Source organism: Sciurus vulgaris (genome assembly GCF_902686455.1).
Source record: "Sciurus vulgaris genome assembly, chromosome: 4".
NCBI lineage: Eukaryota > Metazoa > Chordata > Mammalia > Rodentia > Sciuridae > Sciurus > Sciurus vulgaris.
In genome coordinates, this window is record NC_136464.1 from 43,495,294 (window position 1) to 43,509,098 (window position 13,805).

The window sequence follows — 13,805 nt, forward strand, 5'->3', positions numbered from 1 at the left end:
CTAGTTCATTTTAAAAACAAAAATGTCTGGTAAGATCACTTACAGCACTTCTCTCAGCCACAACTCAGTTTCCATACATCTTTTCTTCCTTTTTCCCTACAGCCTTAACAAATACTGTTCCTATTCTTAGGTAAATTTCTTGCAGAAAGCAGAAATTTTTTTCATAACAAACAGAGACATTTAGGAAATCACCTTTAATGGATACAGAAGGATTATATGGTTCAAGTACTACTCTAGAGTGATTAACCCAAAACTGTTTTGCCTTTGGCATTCCTAACTGGCTACAACCAACAAGCATTTTCTGAATACATGTTATATAGAATAATGAGGGCCAGGCAGAAGAATTAGTGTAAAGGGGTGTTCTTTGGTAATCTACTCAGAATATCAGACTTAGTCTAAGAGAATGGAGAGTGAACAGATCCATTAGCAATACTTGAAAACTAATGGAAAATGAGAGAACACAAGTTAGGATGAGTCCCAGGTTTATAATTTGGGTAGCTGAGTTACTGGCACCATCATTTAACAACATAGAAAAATGAAGTAAATATATGAATAGAGGTCAATAAAGAAAGCTGAGAAAGAACAAGTACAAAAGAAAAAAAAAACAAAAGAGAATGATGTCTTGGAAGGAAAAAGAAGAAAAGGTATCAAAAACATGGGCATGAGCTGTGCATAATACCACACGTCTATACTGAGATGAGGAAGAAGGGGACTGAAAGTTCAAGGCCAGGTTCAGCAACTTAAGCAAGATTTTAAGGAACTTAACTAGACTCTATCTCAAAATTTTTAAAAATTAAAAGAGATGGGATATAGCTCAGTAATAAAGTGCCCCTGTACTTAATCATCGGTAGTGCAAAAAATCGAACCAACCATGTGCATGATCACCTAAAAAGTTCAGAGTGCATTTAACAATTTGGAACTAAGTCAAAGAACAGATACAATTTCAGTAAATAAATAGAGAAAGCACAAGTAAAACATTGTTGGGGTTAGGAAGGATGACTCAAACAAGAGAAAAAAAGAAGAGTACAAAATATGTTTGAAATTAAGAAGAATTTTATTGGATAGATCACATAGCAGAAGACAGAAAATGGAAGTCTAAGTTAACGACTTTGAATTCCAAACTTTATTTTATTTTTAGATTTTATTCTATAAATAGAGTAAAGACATACAGCTTTTTTTCTCTTTAAGACAACTACTCTGAGAACAAAGTATATGATGAACTGGAACGATAAGGAGTTAAGACAAGAGAAGCTATTAAGAGGCCTTTAAATGACCTGAACATAATAACGGAGACCTGAAAGAGAAGGATGGTAGCCAAAGTAAAATTAAAGGAATACATGGAAGAGAGAACCCTCACCCCAAGATATCTATGATAGAGTAATGTAAGAAATATATATTTGGTTTCTACCCAATTCTAGGCAGTCAGCTCCTAAAATCCTTGGAGTTTCCAGAACTAAATGTCTTTTGTATGATAATGAAATGACTGGTAGCTTAGATGTCCTAGATAGCCTCAGGACAGGGACTGGTCAACAAAATGACCAAGGCAAGGCTAGAGGGTTGAGACTTTCAGCCCTACCCACAACATTCAGGGAGGGGAGAAGGACTGGAGATAAAACTGATTACCATAAATAACCAATGATGCAATCAATCATAGCCACATTATGATACCTCCATAAAAACCCAAAGGACAAGGTTCACAGAGAGCTTCTGGATTGCTGAACATGTAAAGGTACCTGGAAGGTAACATACACAAATAGGGTATAAAACTCTGCACCCCTTCCCACATGCCTTGTCCAATTCATCTCTTCCATCCAGCTATTCAGTTAAATCCTTTGCAGTAGTCTTTATAATACCTTGGTAAACCTAAGTGTTTCCCTAAGTTCTGTGAAGTGCCACAGCAAATTAACTGAACCCAAGGAAGAGGCTTATGAACCCTGATTTATAATTAGTCAGTCATCAGTACAGGTCACAATCTGGAGTTTGCCATAGGCATTTGAAGTAGGCAGCAGTCATATGGGACTGAGCCTTTATCCTATAGGATCTGATGCTACCTTCAGGTAGACAGTGTCAGACATGAGATAAACTATAGGAGACTCATTGTCAGAAGTGTGGTGTTGAGTTGGTATATGAGAAGAACTTTGGATTTTTTTCCTATCTACTAATACTGTCCCAGATATTCCACTATTACTATATTACTATGCCCTTTACATTGTATCATAATCAGATGTGAACTGTGATCTTCTCTTATTCAGCCTCTCATTACTAATACTAACAAGTAATGAACATGGGAAACTGTCAAAAATTCTGTTGAATTATAAATGAACTTATGAATTGACCAAATATAGAAGTGAGACTTAAAGATTTCAGAGAAATCTGAGCAACTCATAAGACAGGTAGATAAAACACTTGTGGAGAGGTTAGGAGTGGAATCAAGCTTAAGGAATGAGTTTTAAGACATGCTGTTTTGTGTGGAAGGTACTACGGACGCCATCCAAACAGAAATGTCAGAAGGGAAAAAAAGGGGGCTGGGTTGTGGCTCAGTGGTAGAACATTTGCCTAGCATACATGAGGCCCTGGGTTCGATCCTCAGCACCACATAAAAATAAAATAAAGGTATTGAAAAAAGAAAAAGAAGAAAAATACAGGTGAGGAAAAATCTAGAGAAAAAAAGATTTGGGAAATATAATAAAATCATCAACAAATCTTATTATTTGCTAATGAGAACAAATATTCAAAATATAAATTTCTTAAGATTCTTTGTGGTATGACTCTGTCCATAAGAATATTATTTGAATTGCTCATATGTATATCCTGTACAAACTGAAGGACGTAAATATCCAACCAAATGGGTCAATCAAAACTGGGTCAACGGTAAGTAACTATTTGCTTGACTTATTCATTCAACAAAAATTTCCTAGGGGTAAGGGAATCCAGTCATGAAAGCAGACAAAAATACAGTAAATGTGGAAAATGTCACAGGAACACAGATAACAGAGAATTATAAGGAGGAATAGGCAAAATAGGACCAAAAAATGCATACAGCTTTCATAGAAGAGGAAACACAAAAAGATAAAGGATTTAATGACATAACTAAGATGATGAGTGATCTTCTAGAAAAATAAAAGGTATCATATGCGCTAAACAAAACATCCCTAGTTTCTCATCTTCATGGAACCATGACAGATGATGAGGGCAAGGCAGCTCATAGAGGACTTTCTGTACACTTTTAACCTTTATCCTATAGTCCTACAATAAAAAAACACTGATAAAAAACACCAGATATACATTAGAATCTCTGAAAAAGCAGTCCATATTCTCTAAAGCTGAATGCTTGTGGAACAAGTGGATAAGAGGCAAAAAAGAAGGGAAACTAACTTCTGCAGACAACAGGGACTTTTTCAGCAATGACAGAACTTGACAGGATCTGTCTTTCAGTAATCTATCCACAGATCAGTGGCTAAGGTAAGAAAATGTGAAAAGAGACAAAAGAAGAGGATTAAGAAACAACTACAAAGATGCTACAGCACAAAACGAAGACTACTACTTATTCAAACAAAAATGAACCACAGAAAGAGGCACATAAAGTGCTGTAACTAATATGTGCTTTCACCACTTCTGAATTCATATCATATATCAACCCAATCAGAAGCAATTATAGTAAAACTGTGGTTAAGTATAATAGAAATAAAGAAAGGGGTGGTAAAGAGTATCTAACGAAACTTCCCCTGAAAAGCAGCTCATACGAACTTTAATTTAAAATTTTTTAGGGTTTTAATTTCTTTAAAAAAAAAAATCTATTTCATAAAACTACCACATTGATAGATTACCATATCAAGGTATCTAATAAAGCTGACTACTCCCTCTTTCCTAAGACATTTCACTAGACTTCATGGATACAACTTACTCTTAATTCTCCTCCATCACAGGGTGCTTCTTCTTATTCTTCTTTGCTAGTGTCTCAGCCTCTCTCTGTAAACATTATAAGATCTCAAGGGAAGTTTTTGGGCTTTTCCAGACACGCTTTCTAAACTATCTTAATCAGTTTTCATGACATTGAAGTGCCATCGGCCAATCACTGGAAATTTATGTCTCCAGTCCAGACTTCTGCCCTGAACTGCAGACTAACATATATCCAGCTGTCTACACAATATCTTCACTAAGATTGCTAACTTGGCAAGTTCAAAACTGAACTCATTATTTCCCCCTAAAACCTGCTTCTTCTGCAATCTTTCTCCTCTCAATAAATATTAACTCTATTCTTCCAGTTTTTCAGGCCCAAACCCACAGACCACATCTAATCCATTATCAAACTGTTGGTTCTTCATTAAAAATGTATAGAGTGGGAGTGCTTCTCCCAACCATGACTAAAATCAATATCATCATCACCCACCCAGGATTACTGTTGCAGTGTACTAAATGATATCATTATGCCCTGCCCCTGACATATTCTCTATATAGCAGCTGAGAGGAACATTTAAAAACAAGCCAAGACTTTCCAGTGAATTCCTAACTCCAGAGTAAAAGCCAAAGTCCCACTGGCCTACACGGCCATATATGATCTGACCTTCCACCACCCAATCCACCTCTTAGACTTCATCTTCTACCAATCATTCCCCTCAAAGCCTCTACTGATAAACATGTCACTCCTTGAATATAACAAGCATACTTTGGCCTAGGATATTTGCACTCCTGTTCCAACTTATCAAATGTTTCTCCCCTACATATCCGCACCCCCCATACACATCTGTTCAAATAATTCTCATTTCAAGATTTCTACTCAAATACCAGTTCTCATTAAAGCCTTTCCTAACCATCTTGTATAAAACAGCAGTTTCCACCACATGCTTTTTTCACCTTATTCTGCTTTATTTTTCTCCATAAACTATAAAAGCTGAGACTCTACATATTTATTTATTTTATGTATCTTTCATTAGAATGTAAGCTCCACAAAGGCAGATAATTTGTTCACTGCACTATTCCTAACAAATGTTCATCCATTTGGAATGGCAGGATGAGTGAAGGAAGGAAAATCCAGAGTCAGGATCTGGTATAAAAGTGGGGACTAAAGGAATTTTCCATGTAGAAGTTCTCCAGTCTTTAGAGAAACAATGACTGCAAGAATTGGCCCAATAACAGCCAAATCTACAACCCCAGCTAGTACCAATAATAAACAAGGACTGACACACCCCTACTATGAGAAAAAAAGTACAGAGGAAAGGAAGAAAATAGTCATCCCTGTCTTCCTACTCCTTGAAAAGAAACATCACTTAAATGTTTCACTAGTTCCTAATTGCCTACCAACTCGGACCAAAAATCACTAAGCTCATTCTACACACTTAATAGTTGTTATGAATAGTTCCTGCTTTTCTAAGTTATGGTCTTCTGAGAAAATTGTAACTCCCAATCCTAAGACTGGCTGCCAAGACATAATGGTCAGAGAAAGCTCTCAAATTTCCCCAAAGCACTCAGGCTGCAACCAAATACCACTAACATGACAATAACAATTCAAAGAACCTTCTGGTGTCTGCCTCTTTGCTGTCCCTAGTGTATACACCAGTGACTCAGTCATCAAAGATTTTGATATCTTGTTGTGGGGAGGAGGGGATTCAAAGCAAATATGTGTGTGTGTGTGTGTGTGTGTGTGTTTCACTTTAAGAAAAGGTTGAATGGTAAGGAATAAGAAGCATATCCACTAAGATACAAGGTATCACCTGGGTTTTTCAATACCAGACACTAAAAGAGATCATGGGCCCTGAGACACTCAGTATTCCTCAGCTAAAGAACTATGTCTTCCATCTCCCATTCCCACATTCAGAACTGAAGATATGGGACAGGAGTCCCTACCAAATTGAATAGCTGAGAGCAGTGATGTGAGAAGAAGGGTGGTTGGTAACAACTATAGAAAGGAAGGGAAGGGAGGAACTCATGCTTTTTATCCCTTTCCCTTCCCCTTATACTTATCAAGTAAGGAAACTGGGCATATGAAACTGGAAAGGAGACAGAGAGCAGAGGGTAAGAACAACCTGAAGCAAATGGCAGCAGAAAAAATTAAGAGCAAATTCCTTTTCTAAGTAACTCTGAAAAATCAAACATATGAATTAAGTTAGGAACTGATCAAGTAAATGGAAAATTAGTACCCACACTTTTTTATCATTATAGAATTGTACAACGAGAATATTGACGTCAAGTATAGTGATACATGCCTGTAAACCCAGCAACTCAGGAGGCCAAGGCAGGAGGACTGCAAGTTCAAAATCAGCCTCAGCAACTTAGTGAGGCCCTCTCTCAAAAGCTAAAAAGGACTGGGGGTATAGCCTGGTGGTAGAGCGCCCCTGGGTAGTATTTATACCCAGTACTGCAAAAAGAAAGAAAAGAGAAAAGGAAAGGAAAGGGAAAGGAAACGGAAAAGGAAAGGAAAGATAAGATAATAATAGAAATTCTTCATTATTTGGAATTATCTGTGGCATTTTTAAGAACGACAAGTCTCAAAGATGGTCCAACTGTATTCAAATTAAGCTGCTCATCAACATGGAGAAATAAACAGGAGAAATACTTCAGTTCTCATGGATCTAGTCTTTAAAAATCCTCTGGCTCTCCAAGGGCTCCAAAACCTCAATTTAACCAACCAGAAGTCTCTAAAGGCAGAGATATAACTTTGTGATAGTCAAAAGCAATTAACTCAATAGATAAGAGCAAAAAACTTAAGAGATTTCACAAAACATTTCTTACTGGTTAATTCACTTAAAAAGAAAGGAGTGTTCTGACTGGTTGATTGCAACAGGCTGAGTTCCTCCTCAGCTCCTCACTGATGTGCTCTACCTCTTCCTCCAGGATAGCTGTCACATTCTAGAGTTCCTCTTCCCCCAACCACTCTAATTTTGGTGATTTGTTGTTTCTCACTTCAGTTTCTTGTCATCTTTCTGTGTCCTCTCATCCTGTATTCACTCAAACATTATTCCTAATCCCTATCCTTCAGAAGCACATAATTCAGTGGGGGAGGTAAAGGTGTCACTAGATCAGATACAACACATTAAGATGAGTGCAATGGAAGAAATAAAATAAGGTGCTATGGGTACAAAATCATCTGTCATCAACACTCCCAACTTCCCATTCGCTTGTGTATCAGTTATTCAGTTCTGTCTCTTTCCAGAATATTTACTGATCTCCACTTTCAACTCAAGAGTTTATACCTAATTTCTCAAATAATCTATTTTGATCACTTCCTATAAGACCCACAATTCAATATATTTCCATATTGTCACATCAGCCATCTCTCAAAAAGAAATAACATGTCATATCATCTGCTTGCTTTGAAATATCTAGTATCTTTCAAATACCTAAGAGAAGTTCAAATTTTTAACACAGCAAATAATTCAGTTTTAAAATAGTGCCTCATAAAAGCAGACAGGTTGTCTTGAGTTCCAGTTGCACTCTTTCATAGTCATGTTACCTTTAGCAGATTACTCTGCGTCTATAAGTTTTCTCATGCACAAAATGAGAATACTAAAAGACGTATCTTTTAGGGGTGCTATGAGGACTAAGTAAGAAACTCCATGTCAAGTCCCTGCACAGTATATCTTCTAATTATTATACTGGACTATCTCATCTATCTAGAACCCATCACTTCCCAAAGAGAGTAGAAACCAAGATTGGCTTCCATGTATTTTAGAATAATTAACAGCAAGAGTCTAGTTAGAAACAATGTTCCAATTAATCCTGAACCAACAAAACCTTCAATTAGCCAATATACTGCTTTCATGAAAATTTCAGTCTAAAATTTACCATAATTTATTTTTAAAAAGCAAGTATCCTAGTTTTTTAAAAACTAGGTTATTTTATTTTGTCTCCCTATTCAAACTCAGGAAGAAAAAAAATGGAAATTGGTAAGAATGTGGTTTTCTATAATATAAAATCCACATAAATGAAACTTAGTCTCAACTGCACATGTAAACATGTACACATATAACAACAAACTCTGGAAACTTAATAAAAGTATGCATCAGGTAGCAGGGTAATTTCATCCTAAGACTTCACAATCAAAACACAAAAATCACAAATTTTTTTTAAAAGTCAGTGATTCTAGTAGTATTAATAAATACTAGCCGGGTACAGTGGTGCACACCTGTAATCCCAGTGGCTTAGGGGGCTGAGACAAGAGGATTGTGAATTTAAAGCTAGCCTCAGCACTGGTGAGATGCTAAACAACTCAGTGAGACCCTGTCTCTAAATAAAATACAAAATAGGGCTGGGGATGTGGCTCAGTGGTAAAGTGCCCCTGAGTACAATCCCCAGTACCTCCCCCCAAAAAAACCTACAAATCCTTCAATACTAAAAATAAAGCAGATCAGAAACACTTTTCAAAAGATTAAATACTTACGGTGTCAGTGCTAATGAACATGATGAAAACACTTCAGTAAGTTTATAACTGAAGGACAAACAATTCATAGAAAGGAGAAAATAGAACTAGAAAAACACTGCATTTGCTTTTTTTTTCTACTATGGATTGTGATGTTAGACAGCAAGTATTCTAATACCCACTTTTAAAAACCAAACTTAGAAACAAAAGACTGTAAAAGATGTACGATAGAATTGGTCAGCTAAATTCTGCTGGAAGCAGTGCATAACAATACCTTTTTAAAGTATATCTGGTATTCTTTTTTGAAACTGATAAAACTTTCATACCATCTGACATTATAATTCCTCTCCTGGACCTTTAACCTAAAGGGAAGAAGCAAAAATGATGAATAACTATATACTAGCTGCACTACTTACAAAATGATATAAGCAACCTAGATGTACAATTACTAAAAAATAAGTTAACTCAACTCACTGTAACACTGTATAATAATCCAAAGGCATAAAAACTATAGCAAAAAAAAAAAGCTAAGTATGAAAGCAAATGTTAAACATTACATTTATGATTTGGTTATAGTATAAAACCAAATAGATATGACAAGAAATAAGAAAGATTCTGATTTTTTTAAAAAATTTCTTTAGCATTATGTTGTTCCAATAAAAAGCCTATTGGCATTGATCAGGCTGACCAAACTAAGTACACATGTCAAAACTGACTTTTTAGAGGCATGAAACTATAATAAATTATGTTTAACACTAAAAACCTATCACATAGGAGTAACTAGATCAACTCTTCTAACACAAAGACAAACCAAACACATAATTTTAGCCATGCTATTAGCCAACTGTAACCTTACTATATTAAAATCTCTTTTCCATCAAAATTTAACTCCATCTGGTGATCAGAAGCCACTTATTACAAGGCATCTGGAGAGAGGACCCCAAGCACCAAAGCTAAAACTATCTGGCCACATAGAATGGTGAAGGTTCAGTTTCCCTTATGTTCCCAGATGAATTATTATGTTTCTCAACCACTCTAGGGCTCTAAATCCCTAGGAGCAGCAGCTAAGGATTTAAGGAGGAAAAAAATGAAGTAGATTTGCACTGTGTGAAAATTTGGTGACTTCCTTATTTACCACACCACAACATGAAGCAGTGAAAAATAAACAAACATGAGGTCAGAAGATGTGAGACAGAGATAGCCCTAAGTAATCTCAGGCATGTTACCGGTCTTTTTAGGCTTTAATTATTTAATCACAAAATTTTTAAAGTTGAACCAAATAATCTGTTAATTCTTTCAAGTTCAGTACCTGTTAATGTAACACGCCCCTTCCCCAAACACACCCAAGTCTCTCATTACCCCTACTCAGATGGTAAAATAATTACTGAAGTTCTGAATTAGGAGACTAGGGGCAAAAGTGAAATCAAAGATGATCAAAAGACTTGGACAGTCATTTGGGCTCTGTCCCTGTTTACCCACGTGACCCTGGGCAAATACTACACCTCAAAATAAAGTCCTAGGACCAATGAAGCAAGAATCCATAATGGCCATGCCCTTCTTATTCCTCATCATCAAGTGGACTGTTTTTAATCTATCATACTAGGATTTCATTCCTAATCAGTAATGATTTTTACTTTGTTCTTGGGCTTTTAAAAGTACCTTGAAAATTTTCTGATACTGAAAAAGACAGTCTATTTTACCTATCTTAAAACTGAAACCATTCCTCCAGAACACATACAGTTAAATTTTTGAGCACCTGTGCCACAACAGTATGTGCTAAAGTTGCAAACTTAAAAAGAAACTCAAAAGCCTGGTGGAGGCAGACATATAAACAAATCATTAACTACCAATTGGCAAAATGCTATCTGCATAATGTAGTGTATCCTATTGGATCAGAGAAGACAAGAGGAATGAGATGTCCAGACAAGACTCAGGTGTTATTTTGTAAGGCTGTGAAGGACAAGTTGTTTACTAAGAAGAGAAATTTTCAACAGAGGGAACAGTGTAAAACCACAAAGGAAGATGTCATCTTCTGAGAGTTACGTATAGACTTAAATGGAAAGGGCAGGCATCATGGTAGAAGAGAAACTAAAATGTAGACAGAAATTACAAAAGTCTCAATTTTATAGACTATGAAGATAGACTATGAAGAGTCATCAAAGGGCTTTCAAACATGAAATCAAAGTCCTCTTCTTTCTTCACGCAGTAAGAAGAACTGAGTTTAGGCAACAAGCAAAAATTCTACCTGTAGAAAGGGAGAATTTTAAAAACTAATGAATACCTGCTCTCATGATGGCTTCCAGCATTTTATTACTATGGCATATTAATATAAAACTGAAAGAAGACACTATTAATTGTGCCTAAAAGGTTGAAGAAAGTTGTATTTTTAACCTAAAGATTATTTGAAGTCAGTGTTGTCTAGAACACTAAGGAAAACACCAAATCAAAAAATAGCAAAGCAAACAATAAAGTCTGAAAAGAAAACTGACTTCAAGCAAAACATCCAGTGATGTTGATATCCTTATCATATATTACAGACTATAAATCTGATTACAGATTATGTTTTGTACCTATCTTTTGAGGAAGGAGAATATCTTAGATTTGGTTAAAATAAAGTCTCTTTAAAGTCTCTTTTCAAGATGATGCTTTAAAAAAACCTTTGGCTGAATGAACAGGCTCCATAATAGCTTAATGTTCAGGAGAAAATAGCTACTTTCAAAAGGCTAAAGTTCATTTTCTCTCTCCTCTAAGAGTGAAAGCCTACATAACAATCTGAGACCACAAAGAGTCCGTGCATCAGTAATTTCCACACTCCTAAGGCCTAGTTAGGAACAGCAAGTCTAATTGGCTGGATAGCCTACAAAGATGAATCTGCAATTATTGAAATTCAAACTTAAGCTTAGCCACCACGGACCATATCAAAGAAGCAATTCCTACTCTTACTGTATCGAGAAATTCGGCGCATTATACAAATGGATAAAAATAGCAGATGTCTAAAGAAGAGAAAGCAGCAGCATATGAACCCACTGCATCGGTATGATCCATCAAAGTTTTATCTCAGGGTTTTTTTTTTTCAGGGTGTGTCTTTGTTTTGGTCCAGTAATTAAAAAAACAAAAATCCACTCCTTGGGAGCACCCCAGTACTTGCCCCTATCAACCCTCACAAGCATCCTGGCTCTGAAATCACTAGCCATCTCAGCCTCGCCCAGATTTCCCTTAGAGAAAGGCGGCAGCCGCTGCGGCCCGAGACCCACTGCCCATAGCTCCCTGCGCCTGTCACAGCCCGAGGGGCAAGGGGCGTCCGGCCTCCCCGCTCCACTCCCGCCTGCCTCAGGCGGCTCGCGGGGCGCTCGCGGGGCCCCCTGGGAAGGCTGCCTTTCCCGGGCCTCTGCTTCTCCCCGGACGCCCGAGCCTCTGCCCCGCCCCGGACCGCGCCCCCGTTACGGGCTGCTCTGGGCACCCGCCGCTACCCCAGAGCAGCGCCGACTCCGGCCCTGACCCCAGCTCTCACCGTGCGGAGGTCGCGCTGCCTCCTCTCGGCCGCGGCCCGGTTGCTGGTCGCCCAGCGACCTGTGGGCACCCGGACCGAAGGCGAGTCGAGGGGCCGCCCGTCACATTCCGGTCGGCCCCGAAGCACACCAGGACCCAGCCAGCATCGTGTCCACAGCCTCAGGGAGCGCCGGACTCCTGAGCCACCGCCGCGCCCCCTCCCTTAGCCGGCGCTCGCCTGGACTCCGCCCTCCAGGGCCCGCGCACGGCGCGCGCGCAGCCCCGCCCCCCGAGGCGCCCGTGCGCAGGCGCGAAACTCACGAGGTAAAACCCCGCCTTTGGACCCGCCGCCTCAGCCTGACTCCAGCCTCAGCCCACCTCGGGCTCCGCCCCGCCTACTCGCCAGCCTCCCCAGACTCCGCCCCCACCCCAGACCCGCCCCTCTCTGCTGACCTTGCCTCTCTGCCCCCTGACTCAGGTCTTTGCTCTGACCAACCACTGATGCCAGGTCTACGAACGACCTGATCTTAGGACGACCCCCTGGACTAACATTTGTTCCTTGACCGCGGCCAAACCTGTCAGGTCCTCCAGAATGAAAAGTTACTGGTAGTCTCAGCACTGGATCTAACAAAATTCCTCCAACATTTTGTGTTTGCAAGTCCATGCTCCTTTCTATATGCCCTGGAGCATTCATGAACCACAGCGCCAGGCCTACCACACAAGAACACTGAATCTGACTGGGACTGAGAGAAAATACCATACCCAATGCTAAGATTCAGAGCTGACCTGTGGTGACAAACTGAGATCCTTTTGCCAGGGACCAGGTTATCCTTCTGTTTGGGACTTCCATCACCCAGGCCATCTTCCCCTCCTTCCTTCCTTTTTCTATAGAGGGCTGGACCAGCCCTTGAGACTTCTCCTCCTCTAGATCTGGCCAACAGTTGAAGCATTGAAGCCGCCCTTATCTGGTGCTAAATTAACTGCTCTTTGAAATCCTGCTGGCCCCAACAGCTCAACTATAATAAATAAAATTTAAGAAGAATGTCTTGAAAAATATCCATTTCGTCCATGTCTCCAGATCCGTGATATTCAAAGCAGTAAAAAGGGGAGAAGAGAGTAGATGCTTGGTTTCTAAAATTGGACTTCATTTAGTAATACATTTTTATATTTTAAAAATAACCTATCAAAAAAAACCTATCATTTTTAATATCTAAATATATACATTAAATTTCTTCAGTGATGATAATGTGTGTTTAAAATATTGAGAAAGACAGGATCTAAACATTCTACAATTTTTTTTGGATTAAGTAAAATCATTAGAAAAACAAACACCAGACTGAACTCTTGGACCCACCCCTTGTTAAGGTTTGGATCTGGAATGTCTCCCCAAAGCTCATGTGTTGAAAGCATGGTCCTCAAAGCAGCAAGGTTCAGAGATGGGGCTTTTAGGCAATAATTGTATCATAGGGCTTTGACCTTATAAGTGGGTCAATACTTTTCCTGGATTATTCCATCGATAGCTCAATGGACTACTGGCAGGTGGGACCTAGATGGATGAAGTAAGTCACTAGGAATGTCCCCTGGAAAGGTTTATCTTTTCCCCCCACCCTTGTTCCTATCTCTCCGAGCTTCAATGAGCAACTTTCCTCTGCCACTTTCACCATGAGGTTCTACCTCACCTCAAACCCAAAGCAATGGAGTCAACCAACCATGGGTTGAAACCTCATAAACTGTGAGCCAAAATAAATTTTTCCTCCTCTAAGTTGTTCTTGTCAGGTATTTTGGATACTGTAACTGAAAGCACCCAGAAACCACTCTGGATGTGGGAACTCACACAAGAGATTTTATTAAGTGGATAGGCAGAGTGTCTCCCTGCAGGGGGGCGGGGTGGGGGGGGAGTGGAGGAGAAGAGAGAGAGAATGGTGGGGGAACTATTCTTAAGTAGTAGAATTTCAGGGCT

The 13,805-nt window shown here is 38.9% G+C and overlaps 1 protein-coding gene across 6 annotated transcripts in view; it reads right to left on the bottom strand.

Moving 5' to 3' along the window:
* The window catches only part of CCSER2 (coiled-coil serine rich protein 2), a 172,038-nt gene extending 159,937 nt beyond the window's left edge, over positions 1-12,101 (bottom strand). For 2 of the 6 annotated variants that reach the window (XM_079138195.1, XM_079138200.1), the window contains exon 1: positions 11,868-12,100. The gene's annotated coding sequence lies outside the window, so the exon portion shown is untranslated. Of the gene's footprint in view, positions 1-8,630; positions 8,719-11,867 lie in introns of all 6 variants that reach the window. The other 4 variants (XM_079138198.1, XM_079138199.1, XM_079138197.1 and 1 more) reach the window with 3 other exon arrangements.
* Between the last annotated feature and the right edge of the window lie 1,704 nt (positions 12,102-13,805).